Here is a 23093-nt window from a genome sequence, read left to right on the forward strand (position 1 = left end):
TGAAAAATTTTCACTAAAGCAAATGTCACACTCCTCAAAATCGAGGTGGAATCCTTCACAGCCCCTGTGCCTATGGAAAATACGGCCCAGACCTCAGAACCCTTTATAAATGCATTCTATGAACACCTTCAGGAATGCATGGATCATGCAATCCCAAATAAAACCAAGATCCAATCTTCCAAAGGCAGGCATCCTGTCTGGTGGACCCCAGCCATAAAAAAACATACAATACAAGGAGGAAGCTACTATATGATAGAGCAAAATCCCAAAAAGGGAAGGCATCTCTGATCAGTATTATTGAAAAACTACGGCCACACATAAAATCGTCTAAGTCCATCTTTGCGATAAAAATTGTACAGGACACTAAGGATAATCACAAGGCTTTCTTTAGTTATGGTAGGAACCTGGGTGGAAATTCCCAGATATGCTCAGAATTAGTCCAAAATGACAAACAATACACCAAACCCACAGACATTGCCAACATCCGAGCTGACAGGTTCAGTGCAAACTCCCCACCCCCTCCCAACCAAAAGGGCAAATATCTATCCCAGCAGAGTGCTGGCCCCCTGACATCTCAGATGCTCAGGTAACAGCCAGCCTCTCCAAAGCAAAACACACAGCATTAATGGGACCAGACGGTGTCCTGGGCTGTGTCCAACATGAACCCCAAGAATTGAACACAAACATAAAACCACTGTTCAATCTCAGCCTTACCACAGGATATGTACCCAAAGAGCAGTGTACAGCAACAGTGGTCCCTCTCCACAAAGGTGGTGCCTCAATGGATACTGCAAACTATTGCCCCAGAAGCCTGACTAGCTTGGTCTGCAAAGCTATGGAAAAGATCATCATGGACCTCAGAAATAAAGATATTGGGGACCTACAGACACTGGATCCTACCCAGTTTGGCTTTGTTAAGGACAGATCCTGTCTCTTAAACCTGGTTGAGTCATTTGAAACAGTCACCAAGGCCACTGACGAGGGGAAGGTGGTCCACAGAGCCTACCTGGAATAGATTGCCCATACATGTCAAGCAGAGTGCCTCTTTGGACCTCTTCAAGAGGAACCTTGACGATTGGACGGGAGAAAGGAAATTCACCCCAGGGATCACGTCAGTCGCCCTGCTAGACAGGGGTCCAGGAAAGTAAATAATGTGGGAAGAAACAGCCAGGGAATTGTTATGGCTAGGCTTGTATAGGCCCTAGGGCTGATAGCCTAGTACCAAGCTATGAACCTATGAACCTACCTGGACCTGGCAAAAGCCTTCCATACAATACCCCACTTGGTGATTATAGATAAGCTCACCAGCTTCAATATAAACCCCTATGTCACTAGATGGGTTGCAAACTGGCTCAAGGACAGAACCCACATGGTCAGAAATGCTGGAGCCATGTCAGACCCCAAACCAGCTACAAGTGGCATCCCACAAGGCTCAGTCCTGGGACCTCCCTTGTTTGGTATATATTTCTCGGAGGTACAGGCCAACACAGTAGGACTGTGGCTGAACAAGTTTGCAGATGACTGCAAACTGGGCGCCATAATCAACCCTCAAGCTGACACAAGCATCCTACAAAAGGGCCTCATAGAAACAGACAACTGGTGCCAGAGCCATGTCCTCAAGCTAAACGCAAAAAAGTGTATAGTCATCCCCTTTGGCAAAAACTAAGTGCCCACAAATTACCACATAGGTGGTAACCCATTAAATATGGAAGAAGTGATAAGGGACCCGGGGACCCAAGTTGATAGCAATCTCTCATTTGACAACCACGTGGCCAAAGTGTTTAGAAAAACATTTCATATAGCCCACCTAATCATGAAGGTATTCACATCTAGATCAGGGGAGGTCATCGTGCCTCTTTACTCATCCCTCATCAGGCCTATAATTGAGTACAATGCCCCTTGTGGGATGTACCTTATCAGACACCTGCAGCAGCTGGAAAGATCACAAAAGTACCTCACCAGGAGGATCAAAGGGCTCAAACACATGCCATTTGCTGCCCGGTTAAAGAAACTGCAACTCCACTCAGTGGCATACCGCCTGCCCAGAGGTGATCTGTGCCTGATGTATAAAGCCATGTCCAACCTGGAATCAATGGACATGCTGCACCTTGGAAAATCAGAATCCCATCAAGCTACGCACTCAAGAGACCTAAACCTCAGGACTGAAATAAATAGGACATGCTGGAGTGACAGATTCATAACCCAGAGGCTCCCTCCACTCTTGAGTAAACTCCCACTCCAGGTTAGCCAGAGTCCCTCATTGACTCTCTTCAAGAGGAATCTTGATGAGTGGATGGGAGATTGTAGGTTTACCCTGGGTATCACTTCTATGTCACTGTTAGACAGAGGCACAGTATACTAACCTTGAAAGATGTCATGGCAAACTCCACTTAAAAATGTGTGTTGAAAGCCAAGCACACTCTGGCTAGGATTATAAATGCCCTAAGGCAGATAGCCTAGTATGAACCTAAGAACAGAATCATACACACCAACTAGTACAACTGCGGTCAATGTGGAGTAATGTTTGGCAATGCCCACCCACGTTGGTGAATACACAGCAATGTTGGACAAGCCTTGTTTAAGTAGGCCATAGCTGAACAAAATTCAACATGCTCATAGTTCCCCAACTGGCCCTTAACCAGTCTGGTCTGCTCAGTATGAACATTTAAAGCAGTGAGGGGACTCAAACCCATGATACTGTGCACCACAGTGAAATTACTGAACCAGTACACCATGACAGTATTGCAGTGCTCAGCCAGTATGAAAGAATGTTGACAAGTCTTTGCAAACTATCCCATGGAAACCCTGCAGGCACAGCACAATCCCTGTTGAGTTATGACACAAAAGAGTCTGGCAGTAAGAACACAACATGACGTCCAACACACACAGTATAAATGTCAATATTGGTCATGTTCACACACAGCCACAAATGTAGTGGACTTCAGATCACAACATATGGAAAGGTCACACTGGGCATGCTCACACACTTGGATAAATGAGACATATGTCAGGCAACAAACCATGGAAAGCCTGAACTGGGCATGCTCACACACTTAGGCCATGTCTGAGTATAACAGTCGGCCACACATATCTGGCAGTTGTATGTGTTAAGCCAAGAACCTTCCACGATCCAGCAATCTGCCCTTTGCACACAGTTAAATGACAACAGACACATATATTAATATACTAGAACCCTGTCATGGTCAAACATGTTATGCAGATACACAAGTTGTTCATAGAAACTGGGAAAGCTACGGCAATAAAGACCTGCAAACAGTATCAGCAACAAATATTGTGCATCCCCAATATAAACATAGGTGCAGAGGTCGATACTAGGCTGTCTGCCCTGGGGAATTCATAAGCCTAGGCAGAGTGTATTTGGCGTCTGCCTCCCCAGTAGAGTAGCCTACTGTGCCTCTGTAAAGTAGGTCACAGAAGGCACCCTTTAAGGCTAGTTTGCTGTGCCTCTGTCAAGCAGGGACACAGTGGAGATCCCAGGGGTGAATTTGCAATTTCCCATCCATGCGGCTGGATTTTGCTGGAAGAGGGTTGGCGAGGGGCTATGTCTAACTTTAATTGGGATTCAATTCCAGAGTGAGGGGAGCCTCTGGGTAATGAATATGTCCCTGCAGCATGTCCTATTTAGTTTTGTGCTGAGGTTTAAGTCCTTGGAGTGTGTAGCTCTAAGGGTCTTGGATGTTATGAGTTGGAGCATGTCCATTACTTCTGGGTTTGACATGGTTGTGTACGTCAGGCATAGATTACCTCTGAGTAGGCGTTAAGCAACTGAGTAGAGCTGAAGATCCTTTAGTTGAGCTGCATAGGACATCTGTGTGTAGCCCATGATCCTCTTGGGGAGGTACTGTTGTGGACACTGTAGTTGCTGCAGGTGTTGGGTAAGGTACACCCCAAAAGGGGCATTGTAGTCAAACATGGGCCTGATGAGTGACTAGTAGAGGGCCACAATGACCTCCCATGATCTACACGCAAACCCTCATGTGATAAGGAGGGCTATATAAAGGTCTTTGCAATGACTCTCTCAATGTGATTAGCAAAGGAGAAGTTACGATCTATGTTGGTCCCCAAATCTGTAAATACATCTTCTGTACGTAATGGATTACCACTTATATGGTGATTTGTGTGCACCTTGTTTTCCCCAAAGGGGATGACTATGCATGTCCTAGCATTTAGCATGAGGCCATGGCTCTGGCAACAAGCATCCATCTCTGTGAGACCCTTATGGAGGAAGCATGTGTCAGCTGCAGTGTTGCTTATGGCCCCCGGTTAGCAGTCATCTGTGACGTTTGTTAGACATAATCCCCCCATGTTAGTCTGAACTTCAGAGAAGTACATACCGAACAGGACAGGTCCCACAACTGAGCCCAGTGAGACACCAGTTGTAACTGGTCTGGAATTGGACATGGCACCTGCAATTCTGACCATGTGGGTTCCATCCCTGAGGCAGATAGCAACACATCTAGTGATATAGGGGTTGATATTTAAGCTGGTAAGCATATGTATGATGCCTGAGTGGGGTATTGTGTTGCAGGCTTCTGCAAGGTACAGGTAGACTTTGTGAACTACCTTGCCCTCATCCATGGCTTCAGTAACCGTTTCAAAGATATGAACTATGTGTAAGAGGCAAGATCTGCCCTTAACAAAGCCGAATTGTGTATAATCCACTGTCTGGAGGCTCACAATGTTTTTGATTATGACTTCCATGATAATACGCTCCATAGCTTTTTCTACCACACTAGTCAGGCTTATGGGGTGATAGTTCCTGTGGTCTGTTGTGGCACCACCTTTGTGGAGTGGGAGCACTGTATCTGTATGCCACTCTCAGGGTACATATCCTGTAGTAAGGCTAAGTTGGAACAGTGACTTAATGTGAGTGTTCAGTTCTACTCAGAGCTCGTGTAGGACACAGCCTGGGACACCGTCCCGTCCCATACATATGCTGTGTTATTTGCTGTGGAGAGGGCACCTTTCACCTGTGCATCTGTGATGTCAGGGAGGTTACATTCATTTAGGATGGGCATCTGTACCCTTGGGGGTAAGGGGGGGGCGTTTGTGCAGACTCTGTCTGCCAGGGTGTAGGCTATGTCCATAGGTTTGGCATATTTTGTGCTGTTATGCAACAATTCAGAGCATATCTGGGTTGTTTCCACACATATTCCTGACATAACTAAAGAAGGCCTTGTGATTATCTGTAGTGTCTGGTCAATTTCACTGTCAAAACGTGCAAGTGATGATTATATGAGGGATTGAAGTGTCTTGCCAATACTGTTCAGAGATGTCTTCCCTCTGTGGGATATTGCTCTGTTATGTAGTAGCTTCCTCCTTCTGTTGTACAGCTTATATATGGCCAGGGTCAACCAGACAGGTCTCCTGTTTTGGAGGAGTCATGGTTTTATTTGGGACAGCATGATCAATGCATACCTGCAGGTGCTCATACACTGCGTTTGTAAAGGATTCTGCAGATTGGGCTGTATTATCCTCCATCACGGGGCCTTTGAAGGATTCCACCCCAGTCTTCACAAGTGCAAAGTCTGCTTTTGAGAAATTCTTTACAGTGATTTCCTTGGCTGGGGGTGGGGACAGGATATGGATGTCCAGGGAAAGTTGTTTATGGTTTGATCTTAACAATGAGGGTTCTACCTCTGGTGTGGAACATAGAGTCCCCATGTTGGTGATGATCAGGTCCAATATGTATTCCCCCTTGTGGGTGTGGTGACTGGTTGTGCCATAGCACATGGGTTCACAAATTGTAGTGGCTGTAGAGTGATGTTGTTGAGGGCCTGAGTAGTATCCCCAGTCAATATTTGTGTACCTGAAGTCAACCACTATAATGGTGTGTGTGAAGACCTTCATATCCTACACTGTTCCCAGGAAAGCCGAGTGCGGTTCCTGGGTATGGGGGGGGGGGGGGGGGTCTGAACTACACACCAAACCAAAAGGCAGTTTTGCACAATGGTAGTTGTATATGTATGGCCTGTCATACTTAGTGCAGTGGTACCAACCCAGAGGTGTGTGTATCTGTGATGTATATGGATACACCCCCTACTTGTGTTGTGTGTTACAAGTCCTGTGGTCATGAAGTATGGTATAGAACATAACCTGGCAGTGCCAGTGTGCATATGTGACCCTGAACTAGGCATCTGTTAATGCACAGATATTGTTATCCCCCATACTGAGGGATAGTAAAAGATGTACATTCCTCTTTGGAAAGACTGATGATGTCAGCACCCTATAAATACAGCAGGAAAAGAGAAATCATCTAGTAATGCGAATAGCGCGCTGTGCTAATGCGTCTCTCTCAAGTATCACAACATAGTTAGGTAGGGGTTTGAATCCTGCAAACGCTGTGTGTGTATGTGTGTGGGGTGGCAGGGGGGTGTGTATGTATGCAATTCTCTGTGAAAGGAATGGCCTTTTTGAAGACTGGGATAACACACTAAAAGATGTACATTCCTCTTTGAAAAGACTGATGATGTCAGCACCCTATAAATACAGCAGGAGAAGAGAAATCATACAGTAATGCGAATAGCGCACTGCGCTAATGCGTCTCTCTCAAGTATCATAACATAGTTAGGTAGGGGTTTGAATCCTGCAAACGCTGTGTGTGTGTGGAGGGTGGCAAGGGGGTGTGTATGTATGCAATTCTCTGTGAAAGGAATGGCCTTTTTGAAGACTGGGATAACACACTAAAAGATGTACATTCCTCTTTGGAAAGACTGATGATGTCAACACCCTATAAATACAGCAGGAGAAGGGAAATCATCCAGTAATGCGAATAGCACGCTGTGCTAATGCGTCTCTCTAAAGTATCATAACATAGTTAGGTATGGGTTTGAATCCTGCAAACGCTGTGTGTGTTTGTGTGTGTGTGGGGTGGCAAAGGTGTGTGTATGTATGCAATCCTCTGTGAAAGGAATGCCCTTTTTGAAGACTGGGATAACACACTAAAAGATGTACATTCCTCTTTGGAAAGACTGATGATGTCAGCACCCTATAAATACAGCAGGAGAAGGAAAATCATCCAGTAATGTGAATAGCGCGCTGTGCTCATGCGTCTCTCTCAAGTATCATAACATAGGTAGGGGTTTGAATCCTGCAAACGCTGTGTGTGTGTGTGTGTGTGTGTGTGTGTGTGTGTGTGTGTGTGTGTGTGTGTGTGTGTATGTATGCAATTCTCTGTGAAAGGAATGGCCTTTTTGAAGACTGGGATAACACACTAAAAGATGTACATTCCTCTTTGGAAAGACTAATGATGTCAGCACCCTATAAATACAGCAGGAGAAAGGAAATCATCCAGTAATGCAAATAGCGCGCTGTGCTAATGCGTCTCTCTCAAGTATCATAACATAGTTAGGTAGGGGTTTGAATCCTACAAATGCCATGTGTGTGTTTGTCACAAAGTTTGTCAATGTGTTGTGTGTTTTGCTTTTATTATTGTATGACATATTATTATAACAGTAATTTCAATGCACACATCAGGTATGTGTGTGCCACATACAGATATGTACCTGTGACCTTCAATAGTTCCTATGTGTGAAGCCTGCCTCATATGAATACATTTTTTACCTTTGCCAGCATGTGCCGCAGCTTACCAGACCTTAGGCCATACATGTATGTTGGTGACAATGCAGGCTACTGCAGTGATCTGTGTCCTAGGCCAACTATGTGACACACACCCATGAAAGCTTTGATAGATTAATGTGGGTGAGGGTTCATGTCTGGAGTATATGTCAGACATGTTAAAACACAGCAAAGTCTGTGAGTGATGGACATCCAGTGTAGGTGTATGGCAACTGTTGCCGATATGCATACAGACACCTTCTTGCTTAGGTGATACACCGAGGGACTGCAGAATACCTTTGGAAATGTGAATATCACAGAATAGACAAGATAACACTTGTCCACATGTACACACCATTACCCGTTCTACATGATGGGTGCTACCACCTACATGGTACTGTTGGAATACTATGATAACTACATGCCGATGACAGTGTTACAGTTGCGTTACAGCAATACAGCATGGCTTGGACAACAGGTATCTGTCTGTATGATACCCTTGTGGTGGTTAGGTGTGTCATGTGTAGAATGCATTGTAGGCCACTGTATGCATTTGCAGTCGTGGATGGACATATCCGTAGTGTGTTGACATGTACGTGAGACTGCTATATGCCAAAGAGCATTGTTCCCAGGGATGTGTGGGGCTCAGTAAGAATGGCTACTGGTATAGTGCAGTACTGCAGGGATATCACTGACATCAGGTTCCTACATCTGTGTATCAGTTGAGGAGACACCATGTAATGACCACTGAATGTCAGGCTATGTAGGCTGTGCATAGTACCAGAATGCAGACCATTGACATTTCGAAACCGTATCACCCACAGCATACTGTCAAACCATGTCATGTTCCATGCTAACCATGTTCACAAATGTACACCTGCAACTCTGTGCTGCAAACATCACACATGTACTGTCCACACCCCAACACATGCAGGCACAGGTACACACAACAGTCATGTGGCACATGTGCAGACAGTACACTTTGGGAATTAACACTGGTGTATACAAAACTACAATGACAATCATAGTTAATGCATCATGCATGCTCGAATATACCCACAACGATATCATTACACTGTACTATTAACAACATGATATTATTACTACAGTGCTATGTAGTCACCCTGTGCATCAGCACCATGCTCTCCTGTTCTGCATCAATATTACAGATGGCAGGAGGTGGCACAGTTTCATCATATGCACAGGGTGTGTACTTGGTTTGCCAGAGTCTGCCATTGACACATCCAATTGACATGTATGTGTGTGTGTGTTAGTGAGGGACAACAGAACAACATGGGGCAATGTTGATGCGATGTGTGTGTGTATGTGTTAGCCCTAGGTGTTAGCATTATGTGTGTGTATGCATGCACACAGTTCCACTACGTGGCTGCCATATACGGGTGTTTGTGGGCAGCCACAGACTGTACCTGCCAGGTCATACAGATCACTGTCTCTGGCCATGGACACAGGACCTGTGCCTGGCAGGGGTGCTACGGACAGTATCAGGTACTAAGCCAGACTGGGTACTGTCATCAGAAGTAGTGGGTTGTTGACTGAACACATGTCCCTGCTGGGACTGTCCAGAGCCACGTGCACGTGGTTTTCTAGGACGGTCTAATGACAGCACAGACCCAACATTGCTGGGGCTGGTACTGGCACTATGGGAGCGGCTGCGGGTTTGTTGTCGTCCGCGACGACTGCCAGCTGATGATGTTGCTGGCATACGTCCACGTTGATGCCTCAACCGTCCTGCACTGTCCTGGCTCCTGGACATGTAGTTGTGAAAGAGATCTAATGTGTTCCCCCAACCTCTATCAATGACCTCGCTGATATTATGGATGGCAACCGCAACGTCATGCATAGTGTCATTCATAGAGGTGCGATGTGCTCTAAGGTCCCTCAGACCTTGTCTGGTGTACCATTCCATACATGCCTGTGCCTGCATTACAACCCAGAACATAGCTGAGGTTGAAAGACCTCTGTGGGCACGTCTGACAGGGGCAGTATGACCACAGATGCTACCACGAGAACCCCTGGACATCTGCCTGTGTGGTACCATGTCAGGAATCTGGCCATGGCTGCTGTGAGGGGATGCATGTGCCAATGATACCACACTACCCAGGTCAATGCCCACTGTATGCTGTCCCTCAGCTAAGGACATTGGTGACAATGGATGTATCGGCAGGATGACTGTGCGCATTGATGGGGTTGACTGCTGTGTAGTGTCGATTGGCTGACCAACGACAGACCCTGTCACACCTCCCTATGCCATTACACATGTATCATCATTATCACTATCCCCAGCAGTGGCTTCAGGTTCCCTGCTGCACTCCACCAGAGCAACATCAGAACCTGTGAGAGGAAGATAGGAAACACAGTTTACAAATGCGTACATGATGTTAGCAGACATGCACACAGGCGCACATGCACACAGGCGCACAGGTGCACATGCACACAGGCACACATGCACACAGGTGCACATACACACAGGCACACAGGCACACTCCTCAGTACAGCAGATACAAACACAGACACACCTGCAATACAATACATACACAATACTGTTTGAGGGTGGGTGACAGTATCACAAGGAAAAACATCACTGCACACGTGTCAGCATGCAGATTATGTGTTGTACAGGAACATGCAGTGCAAGTGTAGACAGCCCTTGTTAATAACAGTATACGTGTACTTGATGTTTCTGTGTAGTGGTTCAGTGATTGTCTCCACCCTGGGACACAATGTGTACAAGGACATAACAATGTTATGCAAGTGTTACAAGCTGTGGGTGCATATATTTGCACACACACACACACACACACACACACACACACACACACACACAACACATGACAGTGCTGCACAATAACTGCTATGTGTACTTTTGTGGTCAGTGGAACTGGATGTGGTATAGTAACATGAGCCATGATCACCATGCTTCTTGTGGTCAGTCAACAATAATAATGTGTGCCAGACAGGCAACTAGCATGCTGTACCTGAAGTGCAGTAACATGACTACATCCACAATTACACAGCCACTTGTTACATGGGTGTGTAAGGTGGCCAACAGTGAGCATTGCCTAACATGAATGTATTATTTGTTCAAGACTGTTGCACAAAGACATGGTAGGCCTCTACCCCTCAGGTGTATTATGTGTGCTGCGTAGAGGATAAGTGGGATACTGAAGGGTGGCCATACAGCAGGTGTCATAATTGGACATGTGTAGCAGGCTAAGGTGTAGTGTCTATGCCAAACATATGTGTGTTGTGTACGTGTATCAGGTATGCCTATACGATGTCCAGTACTGTGTTGCCACATGTGTGTCATGCTCTGTGTATTGCATGTGAGTGAGGCAGCTACTGAGAATAATGGGATATGCATAGTCTCACAGCAAACATGCACAGCATGCATTATGCGTAGGTGTTACATGTGCACACACTACACCTCCATATGACATGCACATGTCATTAGCAATAGTATTGTTATTACACACTCACCAGCATGGACTGGCTGCCTTGCTGTCACTCCAAAGGGACATGCAAAAATATGACAGTGATTGCCAGTGGCCACAACTGTGCCATTGATACTGTGAGTATGATAAAGTACAGTAGTACAACAGGTGGCTTTCACAGGTGTATAGATTATGCTCAGAATATCAATCTTGCAGAAGAATAGGCAGATTAACAGCTACACACACAGTACATATCTCACACATGCATAAACTACCAGTACAGAGAACAGTCAACTACAGATATGGCATGTTACCTGCACACTCCATTTCAACATGCTGGGTGGCTCCGGCCTCCATGATGACACATGTTTGTGGATGTTGTTGTTGGCCTGGAGCCACAACATTTAGGAGGTGCTCCTCCCCACTGGTGAGGGGGGGGTGGATAGGTACCCCACAACCTGTGGCAAGCTGTTGTCTGTGGATATCAGACGCATGCTGCCAGACATGTCTAATTAAATCACTGCAGTGATGGCGTACCTGCTCATATGTCCGGTTATGCATGCCTATGTCATTTACCCGATGGACAAGATCTTGCCACAGTGCAGCCCTCTCATGCTGGTTCTGGCTGGTCCTGGAAAACAGCACAGAGAAATTCTGCACCAGGCTCTGGTGGATCTCCTGATCCTCTGCTGCTGTATAAGGTGGGTTACACTGATGCACCATCACCCTGGAAGGAAAAGAAAAATATGTGAGCAAGTCATGTGGCACACTTAAAATTCTAATGTACTGATATCACTTAACTGCCATATATAGCATCTGTCTGTCTATCAGGGGATACACATGTTCGATACCACATATCAGTGCTCAGCCCACAACTGTCTGACAGTGCCTGCCACACTCCATACAACAAACTAGTATACACCAGCACTCGGCACACTGTTTGGGATACAATGTACAACCTCACACTGGGGGTATGTATCAAGCTAATGGATGAAGAATATTGTCATCCCATGCAATGAATGCAATGCACATTTACAGCTTCAATGGTAATCCACCATAGTCTTTGATGCCATACCCCTACCTGACATATGTGCACAGTTGTTAATATAGCCAGCATACTGCTGTCACAGAGTATACATGCTGCCAGGTACACACACATACCCTGTAACACACGTGATTGCGGCCATGGTACAGGCATCATTACACACACATTACACATACATACAACACACACATGTATGACGACACAGATGAGCATTAACTGTGTACCTTATAGTACTGTGTGCCCCTACTTACAGATATCTATGCATGAGGTATGTAATCTGTGCAGACTACAGGAAACACACCAGACAGTATTACCAGGGAATGTGAACATACACCATACTGTAGTGTTTAGGCCTACAACTTCAGGTAGTACAACAGTTCATATGTGAGCTGGATTCAACAGCAGTACCACTTACTGAGCATACACGTATTGCTTCTGCCTACGATGGGACACCGCAGTCGTACACAGGGAACTACAGCACAACATATGCCAATCTACTATGTTTGCATCCCGATAACTGACACATCTTTCTCTGGCCTCACACCTACAACACAAACTACCATGACAGACACAAACTCACGCTAAGCTATCACACCTTTACAGACCTTGCACACAGTTAGTGTCACACTCATTCAACCTCACATAGCTGGTATTGCACTGAGTACATGTGTGTGTGCATTGTGTCATAGGTAGGTACTATGCTATTGGCCCTGGGCCTAGGGCAGCCTAGCCATATGCTACCCTGCCCTTTGGGACACATGTAATGTGATTTTACTTGCTCCTGTGAAACAGTTACACAGAGGTGACTCACAGGGCATATTACCTATCTCCATAACATTCATCAGGGGTATGTATGACATCTACTAATAAGGAGCCTTGTTTGTTAATGCTGGGTGGTTTAGTCCAGGGTATGGCATATTTGTGTATAGAAACCTGTACCTCCAGCATGTGCTGTTTAGTGCGGTGACAAGGATTAGGGCCCTAGGTCATGTAGGCTGGACGGATTGTGAGGTGTTGCCATGGTGGTTGGCCGACTGGTATGGGTGTGACATAACTCTGTATGTCCAGCAGTGGTAACCTCTTTGTAGGAAGTATGCAAGGCACTCTAGCTGTGGTTTTGTGAGTCAGTCTGCATAGGGAATGTGTTTGAGGGCATTATCAGTCTTTTGTTAGGTATATCTGTGGCCTTTCCACTTGCTGTAGTTCTCATGGGAGGTACATACTGCATAGGACATTGTGAGGTGTAGAGGGGCACACTGACTTACATTTCCCTAGCTGACACACCTTTTGTGATGACATGTACCATATACAGGGATTACAAGACTAGTGTGCCACTGTGGATATCAAAAGGGAGGCTATTTTACACCTGTGTCCCATGTTCCCTTCTGACACCTCCAGTGGTAGTCAGGCAACCACCTATGTGGTAGTTAGTGGGTAACATGTTTTGGAATGGGGTATGGTACTGCAGTATCAACAATGGTGTTCAGTCCATGCCTTGGTCACCAGGCACCTGTTGCAGTACATCTGCCCCCAAGTCCCCCTCTCTCACTGTCTCTTTATATATATATATATATATATATATATATATATATACATATCCACACATATACATATAAATATATATATCAATATATACATATCCATATATATATATATATATATACATATATATATATGTAAATATATATACATATATATATATATATACATATATACACACCGCTCTATATAACCATATATATATATATATATATATATATATATATATATATCTATAGTCATTCGTATCTATCTGTATATATGTATTTACATATATATCTATATATATATGTATCTATTATATCTATATGTATATACATATTCTATCTATCTATATATCTCTATCTATCTATACATACCTCTCTATCTATGTATATATATATATATATATATATATATATATATGTAGATATATATATTTTATATATATATATATATATATATATATATATATATATATATATATGCAGATATAGATATATATATAAATATATATAGATATATGTACATATATATATCTATATATATCTATATATATACACACACACACGTCTAAACATCCATTGCTGTACATATACATGCACATGTAGGCATATAGACTGCCCACTTTTCATGGTGGGAATATCACTTCTGAAACAGTTGTGAGACATACCATTCTGTAATGATATTGCACAGTGTTGTGCAGAATGCATTATGCTGTCCTCAAGCCGTATAGCTGTAGCAGGCCTCACTGGCTCAGTCCCACAGAAGTTCACCACCACATGACATATACCTGCACTGCATGCTGTTTTCAATGCCACACACTACAACCTACATTGATATGTGCACATAGCAACCTTCAACTACATATGTATGTCCAGCCTTCACTAACAGTTGCAGTATGTCCCTTCCCCTATGCACATCTGCATATACATATAGATACAGACTGCTAATACATATGGAGGGTTCACAGTATGTAGATTATTAGATTATGTAGTTTACATTACCTTTGTCTCTGACAGCTTTTTTTCTTTTGGCTTGCTGGCTAGCTTGCTTGCTGGCTTTTTTTTTTTTTGGTCTCTGTCTCTGTCTTTATCTATATATATATCTTTCTCTCCCTCCAGTTGCTGCAATGATATTATTGCATGTGTGGACTGGCAGTACAGGCTGCTTCTGTAGGTATCTGCACATGTGCATGTGATGGCCTCTGTACCAATTGGTGGCCAGCATTTAGTAATTGCATGCAGCCTGCTGTGTTGTAATTGCAGTTCTCACTGTGATTTCAGAACACTGCTATAAAATGATAGGTTAGGTAGGCGTAGGCCTTTCAGTTTTGCAAGGTGAGGACCATGCTGGTTTGCTGTGGACACTGTTGTGTCAGTCAGAAGGATGGTATATCTCTCATATCTGAGGCTGTGTTGTAGCCACTGCAATGCATGTTGTACTGAAACCTGACTGTTGCTTCTTCCAGTGCACTCTTCTCAGTGTGTATGTTAACTCACACCTGCTAACGCTAACACTGTTTACATGGGAGTATGTACTTTCCTGTGGGATTTGTGGATTAACTGGCATACAACAGTAGTTCTTGCAATGTGTTGCTATGGTTTTTCTATTTCCCCTTTACATTCACTCCTTGAATGCCTGATATTTGTCTTTACTGGAATGTGTTGCTATGGCTTTCCTATTTTCCATTTACATTCACTCCTTGTAATGCATGATATATTTCTTTCAGCACTAAGTTCTTATATGTTTGCTGTGGTTTGGTGGTACTTCATGCAGTCTGGTGAGCCCAAGGTCTGGGGTTTGACACTTACAAAGGTATTTTATTTTGCTGCTGAGCAGTACTAGGGCCTTGTCATACAGAGTGAATAAGGCACTTTTAAACAGTTGTAAGCGGGAAGCAGGAAGTCAGTGGGGACACCAGCTAGGGATGTGCAGGCTGGGTGTAGGGAAGGTCCATAGCTGCACATTTCTTTAACTGCAATAGCTGTACATATGTATGACATTTGCTGTGACATTTGAAACCTTCCACTCCTGAGAGAGGGGTGAGGACAACTAAGTATATTGTACTAACAATTATGAATATCAGGCACATGCAGTGCTTGTGAACTGCTATACTGTCATTAGTATGTTAGATAGCTACATCCCTTGATATTTGTGTGTTGTACTCCTACATAAGGGCATGCTTGTGGAAGTAATTCTACAGCTATTCGCAGAGTGTGTAACAGCAGACAGGCTGATATGCCTGTGTGTTTCTGACACTTCCTGGCCTCAGATACTCTCAGGTATATATCTGACCAGCCTCAGGGATACACCCCTAATATATTTCAGATATTCTGCAGTTGTGACTGTGGGGTATTTTGAGCATATGTATTACTACACCATTTCTGACATGCAAGTAGTGTCTACTGTAACATATTGACAGTTATCATTAAGTGGGATTCCCCACCTTTCTGCCTACTGTGAGTACATTTCACAGGGAGTCAGTGGGGCACAGGTAACATTTGTTTGCAAATCAGGGACATCCCTGTAAATCAGTCACAGTTGGGAGGTCTGGCCTCTTACCTATTCAAATACGGTGCTTATCCTGCTCTGATACTGTGTGGAGTTTGTAAGGTGCTACTGTAACATTATTACCTACTAGCATGGCTGTTTCTCTTATCACACTAATGTAATGCAATTCCACAAGAATTGCCAGTAAAGATACACAGAACAAGCTTTGTGTAACGGCCTTCCTATTTTCCCTTTACATTCACTCCTTGTATTTCATGATATATTTCTTTCAGCACCAAGTTCTTGTATATCTGCTGTGGCTCAGTGGTAATTCATGCAGTCTAGTGTTTCCAAGGTCCTGCGATCAAGACTGACAGGGGTATTTTATTTTGCTGATGAGTAGACTACAGGTCTTGTCATACAGAGTGACTAAGGCACTTTTAAGCAGTTGTAAGCGGGCTTGCGTGAGTTTGCGCGATGCTTAGCTATGCTTAGCTAAGCACAAACAAGTGCACACCCGCTGACTACTGCTTAAAAATGCTTACTCCCGCTAACACCCGCGCTATTTTCTTTTAAAGAAAAGAAAATGGGGAAATAGGAAAGTGGTGAAAAAGGGGGGGCACAAAGAGGGTAGGACAGTTGGAAAACAAGCTCGGGGTGTGCAGGAAGGATGTAGGGAAGGCCCATAGCTGCCCAATTCTTTACCAGCAACAGCTGTGCATATGTTAGAAATTTAGAGTGAGATTTGACACCTTCCACCCCTGACAGAGGGGTGAGGACAACAAAATATGTTGTACAGCCAGTTGTAATTATCAGTTTACATGTCCAGCAGACATGTATGCGAAATGGGCAGCTATGTATGGGGCGTAATTTTTTTGTGGGAACAGAGTGCCCTTTTTTTATTTTTTTTTCAGGTGAGAGTGGAATGTGAGGTACAGGAAGTAGGTATATTTGGGGAGGTAGGTTGGGGAGGTTAACAGACGAGACAAACAAGACGCATACAGGGGTGGAGTATGACACGTGGGGGGTAAACACAATTGACGGGGACCGATGTTTGGATATCGCAAGCCCATCAGCCCACTGATGGTAACAGTGGAACTGAGATCCCCACACATGGGCAGTTACCACTGCGCCTTCACAGCCCAGGCTGGGACTGTGCTGGGGGCTGGATAGGACGGGCAGGCACACCCATGAGTTGTGCCACTCTTGCCTCAAGCTGGCATAGGGGATCAGTCACGGAACGCCTGATCTCACTATGCACCACAGACCGGACCCTATGGAGGGTGAGTGGAGGCTCTCCTCCAGCCACGCTTGCAGAGGTGGGACGAGCCCCATCCCCTGCAGTGCTTCCACTCAAAGGTGGCACAGGGCCACCGGAGGAGGAGGTCCCGGCCTGGGCACTGGTGCCAGGTGCACTCGCCAGCTGAGGTGGGAGAGGTGGGTCCGCTGGAACCCGCCTTCCCTGTTGTCCTATGTTTAGCAGTATTTTATGGTATTTTGGGTTAGTAACAAACAACACCATTCAAAATTAGTTGTAACAGCATGCATCAGTATTCCCATTAACCAAACACACATGAATTCCGAACATTGAGCAGCAAGCATAACACATGCATATTTAGAACAACAGTGGACATTCCAACAGCATGCAGGGTTGATTGGTGGCAACAGGCCATCAGGTTTGGATATGTGAAAAGGGCACATGCATCATCTTACATGCAGATATGTATAAACCAACAGGACAAATGTCCATGGGAATTAATTGTGAATACACATACCCAGTTTGGTGTGGAATGGCATAATTTGTGAAAACAGGGTAGGGTGGAGAAATATTACATTAACAACTTAAACTACGTATACATATACTGTACATTCCTAGCAGATGCAGATATATATCCCCTACATGTATTAGTACAGTTTCCTGTATGTAACCTTGGGAATGTTGGTGATGGGGATGTTACTGCTACATTAATATACATTCCATTTTTATTCATATATGTTCATATCTGGCTGTGTTCAGGTAAAGCATCCTGCTACATTTGATTTATATGGATCTAGACAACTGTGGATGTTCAGCATTTCATACAACCATACTATCTCCATACTGCAAGGGTACAGCAACATATCCAAATTGTGGGACGGACATAGTCCAGGTTCTGTACTTTATTAAAGACATTTCACTCTTTGGTTGTGGCTGTCTCATTCATTTCATTATGTAGTGAATGCAGTATACCTTTATTCGAGACTTATTACAGCTTTCTTGGTAGCTTCAAACTCTCTTTCTCACACTCTCTCACTTATTTTATATTTACATTTCAGGATGGTATGTAATTCTAGGCTTTATTAACATTCATTACTGGGTTACAACAATCCCTTCCAGTTGACTCACTTATTTCATATGGCAGAATTTACAAGAATGTATTCGACACTTGTCTATCCTTTGTTGACTGATTACATCACTCATTTTCAGGCTGAAGCAGTTATCTGATATTACAATACAGGTGGAAACTCTATTTGAGACTTGTTTAATCTTTATTACTGGATTGCAATACTCTTTTCCAGGCCACATCACTTATCTAATTCTACAATACTAGCAGAATCTTTCTTCTAGGCTTATTTGACCTTTATTACTGGGTTACAACACTGAACTCTTTTACAAGCTGTCCCACTTATATTCTATAACAATACCAGCAGAATAGTTACTAACCTGCCTGGTGGCGCAACCTCGCCAGCCTATCAGCATAGGCTTGCCGATTCGCGGAACGAACACCTGCAGCTGTAATATAAATGAAGGAATATTGTAACATACCTATCCATACTATAGGCTAGGATAGCATTTCTTACATGCTTAATTACATGGATAGTTACTCAATAGTGGGGCATTGGGCATTTGGCGGGCCTCCTGGATCCATCGGTTCAGTTGGTCCTCCTTTCATCGCTTCAAATCCGCATGGTGGTGATGGACCTGTTCAGCAGTCCTCAGAATGCCTGTGGTACTGGTGAGATCATGTGCCAACCGGTTCCATGCCTCTGCCTTGTACGCTCCCCATTGAACCTGGCCCTGCATGAGTTGCGCTTCATGATCATGGACTAGGAGCCAAACCATATATTTTGACTCCTCAACACCCCACCTTTGTGCTCTAAAGCGATTTCCCTCTCCTACACCTGCCATCTTGACTGCAAATGGGTACCACAATCAGTTATGGTGTGTATTCCCACCTATGGGGCTTATATATGCCAGTTTTTCCGCACTTATCTCTGATTGGCCATTTTGGATATTTATCAGCTTACAGCAAACCTGCTTTGTCATGGTTATATTTTCATTCATTCCTATATGTATGCTTATACTGTATTTCTAAGTACAGCTGTCATTGCTTAGTGGTTCAGTACTTTGACTATGGTGCACAGTATCCCGGGTTCGACCCTTGTCATTGCTTTTTTATTTTACTACTGTCTAGTCAGGCTAGGAGGTGTGTCTGTGTAAAGGCGACTTTGCTACAGCTTACCCAACGTTGCCCGACGGTGAGCTGGTTGGCACGCTGTGCAGCTCCGCACAAACGGCTTATGCTGGGTAACGCGTTATTTACCTATAAGCACTCATATTGAGCTGGGTGAAGCACTGCTGAACTACGGCACTCATATTCAGCCTGTTAAAGTGCTGCTCAGCTATGGGCACTCATATTAAGCTTGTTAAAGTGCTGCTCAGCTATGGGCACTCATATTAAGCTTGTTAAAGCGTTGCTAAGCTATGGGCAATTATGGTCCTTTTTTATATATTATGTCGGTTTTGTTCACAAATACATGGGCCATTTCATTACATTTTACTTAAATTATAGTTTTTTATATATATATATATATATATATATATATATATATATATATATATATGTATGTCAGGGGATTGTTTCATACTTATTTAAATAAAAATGGAGAATGATGTTGTGGGGGCCCGAACCGTGACTACCTCCTCTTTGACCGATGTCTCTACCGCTACGCTATTGCTACTTGGCTTAATTTGCATATGTAGATCTTATATACTTTTCAATGTCTGCTAACTGTGGCTGAGCGAAGGGCATACCCGCGCAAACGAGTGCAAATGCCGGCAAACATTTTGGAAATTATAAAAAAAAAAATGAAACTGCTATTTTTACATTTTACACATTTTCAGTAGGATTTAGTCTGTGGGGATGTGTGGTGTTGTGTTCCTTGACATTTCAGCGGACTCGCTCGTGGGTGTTTACTTTCAGGACTCTGACTCTTCTGGGGGCGTGTCCCTTTGCAGTACTTGGCAATCAGACATGCCCCCTACTTTCCTACACGGACCGTGTTAGACTAGGGTATGATTCAGCATGTCCTCATGAATATGCATGGCATGCTGACGTCATACCGTTCAACTGCAGCCTCCGAGTAAGACATATTAAGTCTTACATGGAGGTTTCGTGAATCCGGCCCAATGTTTTTTCTTTTCTGTTAACATACGTCTGTCTATGTCTTAAAAGTGTTAAAAAAAAAAAAAGAAAAGGTGATCACCTATGACAGAGAACTATTTATTACACTGTGAAACCTGTGTTAGTAATCGCATGTCAAGTGCTACATATTTTATTAGGAGTCTTATGTTCCATTTTACTTTTGTTCCTTTCATATTTGAATATAAATGAATCAAGCTGTTTATTGTCAGCGTGCTGATTCAGTGACTCAGTGCCTGTACTGCAGTCTGTGTCACTTGGTAATATTCGGGCTGACAAACGTTGAAGTATTGAAAAATAAGGGGAATTTCACAGAACATTTTTTCAAAAATATTTCAGTGTGTGTTTTTTTGGTTTCCACATTCCTTTGCTTTATACATATTTTCAGAAAATGTCAGAAATATATCTAATATGTCTAGAAGATCTCTAGTTATATTTCTTATCATATGCTCCCCAAGTTTACCTATAAACCCTTTCTACTTTCTGTTGCCTAAGTTGTTGTTAATATTTTTGTTGTCTAGAGTGTTTTCAAAAATAGTTGCTTATCAGCGACCTTTATAAAGACATGCATGTTATACAAATACTCAATTATTTTCCCTTTAGTATTCTGCAGTTGCTGTTCTTGTTCTGTGAAATTCTCCTTATTCTGCAATACTTTTAACCTTTGTCAGCCCTTCTAAATGATTCCTATTATATCTTAACCATATCTCTTTTATTTCTAATCTATATTAAACTCCATTTACATTTTATCCCACTCATTGACTATCCCTTCTGATGTGACAGTGCGCATCCTAGAGATCTATCAAGCACATCCAGTCATCCTTGTGCAACAGTGGCAGAATGGATTGAACCATAACCATTCGGAACCTCAACTTCTTTACGTATTCATTTAGTCTGCTTAGATACAAAATGGGTCTTAGGTCCCTTGTCTTTTTTGGCACCAAAAAGAAGCGGGAGTAGGTTCAGAATCCTCTCTGTTCAGTTAGGACCTCCTGGATGACTCTTTTTGCAACAGTTGTTGGATTTCCTGTACTGCTTGTTCCCTTTAACTGGGTGGCATGTCAGGAAGGCTTTTGGTGCTTGGAAGAAGAGGAGAAAAGGGAATGTAATAACTTCTAGGTATAATGCTGAGCACCCAACAGTTTTGAGTCAAGTGGGTCCATGCTTCTGGGTGCAAAGCTAGTTGTCCCCTGACTGCCTCCAGAGATGGACAAGCTGGGCAGCTCTTCAGGAGCTCTGACAGGGCTTATCAGGAGGTGGTTCCCTAAAGCCCTGGTTCTATGGACCCCCCCTCTGCCTCTGGAGTGGCGTCTACTATCAAACTCTCCCCCTTTGCCTCTAGATGAGGGTTCCCTGCATGGGTCCTGGAAAGACCCTTGGAATTTGCAAAGCCACATTTTCTTGCCTCCACGTTGGTTCTGAGAGAAGGACCTCTGGGGGGGGGGGGTAAAAAATTTAATTCCAACAGCAGAAAGCATCTTTCTGTCCTTTTTCCTATGGGTAAGTGTGTCTCGAACTGATGGCCCAAAAAGAGAGGAGCCATCATAAGGGGCATTAACAAACAATGCCTTAAAGGGCTCTGCAAAATCACACAGCCTCATCCAGGCATGCCTCCTTATGGAAAGTCCTGAACTGGTTGCTTGAAGGTGCCCTCTGTGGTCAGCTTGGGAGAAACTTTCTTAAATTCCTCCACCGACATGGACTCTGACAAAGAATCTGAGAGTTTTTTGATCGGATCTCTCTGCAGCCGAATAAAATGGGCCAGGTAATTCAATGACATCAACGCAAAGGTGGCCAAGATGTAGACGCTCTAGACTCCTTGTTAGGTGGATGGAAATTGGCAGTTTCACCTGCCAGCTCTTTCTTTGTGGCTTCCGCCACTACGATGGCATCGACTAATAGACTCTTTCTCCAGTGCTTTTTGTCTGTGGGGGTTACCAGAAACCAGGTCATTTGAGTATGGGCTTTATGGTGTCCAGTTCCTTCCATGCTTGACGAGGCACTAAATCCACCAGGGCATCTGTGAGGGGGGGTACACAAGAGGTAGATGGGACCATCCCAAATGCCTCCAAGAGAACTGACTCCTCAGAGGAAGGAGGTTGGGCAGACCACCCACCTTTGTGCTTGAGGATCTCTAAAATACCCCAAAGGAGACATCTTCAGGTGGGGATTGAGGGGATCCTTCCCCCTCATCAAAGTTAGTATCCTTGGTTAAAGACTCCAATGGGGAGTCTACATTCCTTCTTTTACATGTCTTTATTCTGGGGACTTCCTCAGCTGAGTACTCTGAGGAACTGCCAGAAGAAGGGGATCCCTCCTGAGTAGGGAAATTTTTGGAGGCCACTTAGAACTGGAAGGCTCATGGAAGAACGAGACGGAGCAAGGCCTGGATTCAATGAGGGTACAGGGGCAGATTGGGAACATGTGACATCGGATCTCCAGCTTGGGAGAAAGCCCTCTCCACTATCTGAAAGGCCGATGGAGCGGGAGAAGCCTTTTCCATCTCCTCTGGACTCGAAACGACTGAGGAAAAATGGGCAAGAC

The 23093-nt window shown here is 44.0% G+C and overlaps 1 protein-coding gene across 4 annotated transcripts in view; it reads right to left on the minus strand.

Annotated features, from left to right (window-relative positions):
• The window catches only part of LOC122788049 (proto-oncogene c-Rel-like), a 2508512-nt gene that overhangs the window by 1035297 nt on the left and 1450122 nt on the right, over positions 1–23093 (minus strand). The window lies entirely within an intron of this gene.

The sequence above is a fragment of the Protopterus annectens genome, chromosome 1.part2, assembly GCF_019279795.1.
Source record: "Protopterus annectens isolate FY-2018-M chromosome 1.part2, PAN1.0, whole genome shotgun sequence".
Classification (NCBI taxonomy): domain Eukaryota; kingdom Metazoa; phylum Chordata; order Ceratodontiformes; family Protopteridae; genus Protopterus; species Protopterus annectens.